Here is a 3218-nt window from a genome sequence, read left to right as displayed (position 1 = left end):
AGAGCCCAGCAGGTCGAGGCTGCAGTGGCCGGGAGCAGCCACTGCACTCCAGTCTGGGCGACAGAGTGAGACTCCAGCTCAAAAAAAAAAAGAAAATACTAGAGCAAATTTATTTATTTATCTGCTTATTTTTGAATTGAGGTCTGACTCCTGTCCAGGTTTGAGTGCAGTGGCATGATCATGACTCAGCGCAGCCTGGACCTTCTGGGCTCAGGCAAATATTCTGTCTCAGTTTCCCAAGTCACTAGGACTACAGGCACATGCCACCACACCCAGTTAATTTTTTTTTTTTTTTGTAGAGACAGAGTCTCTCTATGTTGCCCAGGCTGGTCTCAAACTCCTGGGTTCAAGAGAGCATCCTGCTTCGGCCTCCTGAAGTGCTGAGATTACAGGCATCAGCCACCACATCTAGCCTTAAATTTCTTTTTGATTGGGATCTGTTGCTACACAATTATTGTGTTCCTTTGGAGGTGTCACATTTCCCTGATTTTTTGTTTTCTGCATCCTTACATTGACATCTGCATATCTAGTATAACAATCACATCTTCCATTTTTTAAAATTATTTGGTGGCTTACAATGAAATTAGTAGAGCCTGTGGTGAAGCTTTGCTGGAGACTGGGATGCCAGGTGGGCCAGTCTTCGGGCCCCAGTGGTGGCAGCAGTGGGCTGAGTGTGCCTGTCCTTGAGTACCACCGTGGTGTATGTTTGCACTGGTGTTAGCGGGTCCAGGTAGGTTAATCTGTGGGTGTCAAAGTGGTTTGCTTAGGGGCTGCGAATGATAGTGGTGGGTTGGGTGAGTGGGTGTGGTGTGGGTGATGGAAGTAGCAGTGGCGAGACAACCCTCTGAATCCCAAGTGATCTGTGCTGGTGATGGTGGTAGCTGCTATGGTTTGGGTGGGTAGTCCCCAGGCCACCAGTGGTGCATGTGGGTGGGTGGCAGCTGTAGCGGTAGTAGCAATCCCCAGGCTCCTAGACAGTATGCTCAGGTACACAGGACAGGTAGAACCAGCTCAGGTGGACCTGCCCTCAGGCCCCTTGGTGATGTGTGAGGTGCTGGCTCTGGTTAGGGCCAGATTGTTTCTTCTGGGAGCAGTTGTGGGCAGCCAGAATCACTGCTCAGGGCTCCCACCTCAGCCGTGGGGGCAGGGCCAGATGCAGACTGATGAGGGCTGTGCTACTTACAACACCAAGAGCTTATGTCATCCAATGTGAGCATTTCTCTGGTGCAATGCCTTCACGTCGTCTCCAAGTATCTCCCTGTGTTCATCTCAGGGCCCTCAAGGGTCAAGAGGTTCTCCTATGGCTAGGATTGCAGGAGTCCTTGGGGAAATGTGGACCATTAGATTTCTGTCATCCCCTTTCTCCACATTCGGGAGTCGCTCCAGACTGCTAGCCAATGCCATCCAAACAGGCTGCTGCATTTCCCTGTCCTTCCTTGCTTTCTTTTTTTTTTTTTTTTTTTTGAGTTGGAGTCTCACTCTGTCGTCCAGACTGGAGTGCAGTGGTCGCTCCCAGCCCCCGCAGCCTCGACCTGCTGGGCTCCGGCGATCCTTCCGCCTCAGCCTTCCAAGTAGCCAGAACTACAGGCATGTGCTACTACACCCGGCTGATTTTTTGATTGATTGTAGAGATGAGGTCTCGCTGTCCAGGCGGGTCTCGAACCCGCGGGCTCAGGCAATCTACTCACCTCGGCCTCCCAAAGGCGCGGGATGACAGGCTGAGCCACCGAGCCCGGCACTTCCTTGCTTTCTGTCACTTCTTTTTTGAATTCCAGTGTTCCCTCTTAGATGATCTATTCAAAGTGTGATTATCTATTCACTATTTTGGTTCCATTCCATGGAAGAGCGAGTACCAGAAGCATCTAGCCAGCCATCTTGACACCTCTCCTGACTCTATTTTTAAATAGCCTTTCCTCGAGCTCGCTGATTCTTCTGCCTGATCAGTTCTGCTGCAGAGGTCTTATATTGCAGTTTCCATCTTGAGAATCAGTCACTGGCACCTTGTTTTGTTCATTTGGCGAGGCCGTCTTTTCTAAGTTATTCTTATTCTTTGTAGACTTGCAACTCTGTATGGGCATTGAAGAATTAGGTATTTATGTCTTTACAGTCTTGATGGAGTGGTCTGTTTCAGTAGGCTTATTTCGAAATGGAGGGACTGGCGGTTGTATTTCATTTCACCACTAGAGGGCGCCCTAGGCCCAGGTTAGACACAAGTCTCATGATGGTTCTGCAGCGCCCGACACGGATGAGCTCATGGAAGACCGACAGAGGGCATTCAGGCCATGTGGGAGAGCTGTGAATGATGTATCCCACAGCAGAGGCCCACAGACATCCTCTCCGATGCGGCATCTCCTCTGGCAGGGATAGAAGGCCAAGTTCTGCTTGCTTGCTGCCACTAGCCCCACCCCCTTTTGTCCCTGGGAGTCCTCAGGTGATATTTGCATTGCTTCCCACAAGGTGATGCAAGAGCGAGTCTCCTGTGAAGGGACCGAGGATGGTGGGGAAGCCAAACGTCTGCCTCCGACTCACCTTTTTTCAGTGTAGGAACCGTGAGTCCAGGGAGACTTCCTACAAGTAGCACTGTAATGGCTTCGGGCAGGAGAGGCATTACTGTCACAAAGAACCAATACCCTTACCATCCAAGTACAGTTTTACATCTTTGCAGTCCACGAGGGTTTCATAGTTTTGCTCATGTGTTCAGGTTTTCTTAGCTCTTGCAAAGGTAATTCCACGCATGGAGAGGTGTTCAATTTGATGTTTTTGTGGGAAGATGATTGTGGAAGAGTCGTACTCCGCCACTTTGCTCTGTCCAGCATGTGCTGCTTAAATGAGATATCTGGAAACAGAGGCCTGGAAAGAAGACAATAGAAGCCACGACCCTGCTCCTCAAATTTCGTCCAGTACATCAATGTCCCTATAATTCAGTGGTCAGCAAACTTTTGTGATAAATGCCAGATAAAAGAGATACTACGTGGGGCAAAGTATTTGGGAAGGGACATGGGACTTTCATGGCCTCTCCAGGCAAGCCACCCTCAGGAACCTCCATGTGTTTAGCTGTTCAGAAGCTCCTGACAGTCTATTTTAATGTGAATACTCATATCTTTTCATTCTTAACACTTTTCTTCTACCATGTCTTTTTATTTTTTATCTTTCTTTTTAGTTGGAGTCTCTCTGTCGCCCAGACTGGAGTGCAGTGGCCGCTCCCGGCCACCGCAGCC

At 49.5% G+C, this 3218-nt stretch overlaps 1 protein-coding gene across 1 annotated transcript in view; it reads right to left on the bottom strand.

The window, feature by feature from the left end:
- Nucleotides 1-3218, bottom strand: part of LOC103274839 (coagulation factor VIII-like) — a gene marked incomplete at its 3' end in the record, with an annotated part of 111613 nt that overhangs the window by 64617 nt on the left and 43778 nt on the right. The window lies entirely within an intron of this gene.

This window comes from Carlito syrichta, unplaced genomic scaffold (assembly GCF_000164805.1).
Source record: "Carlito syrichta isolate Samal-C Ts95f unplaced genomic scaffold, Tarsius_syrichta-2.0.1 Scaffold314997, whole genome shotgun sequence".
Lineage (NCBI taxonomy): Eukaryota > Metazoa > Chordata > Mammalia > Primates > Tarsiidae > Carlito > Carlito syrichta.
This window is presented reverse-complemented; position numbering and strand designations above follow the sequence as displayed.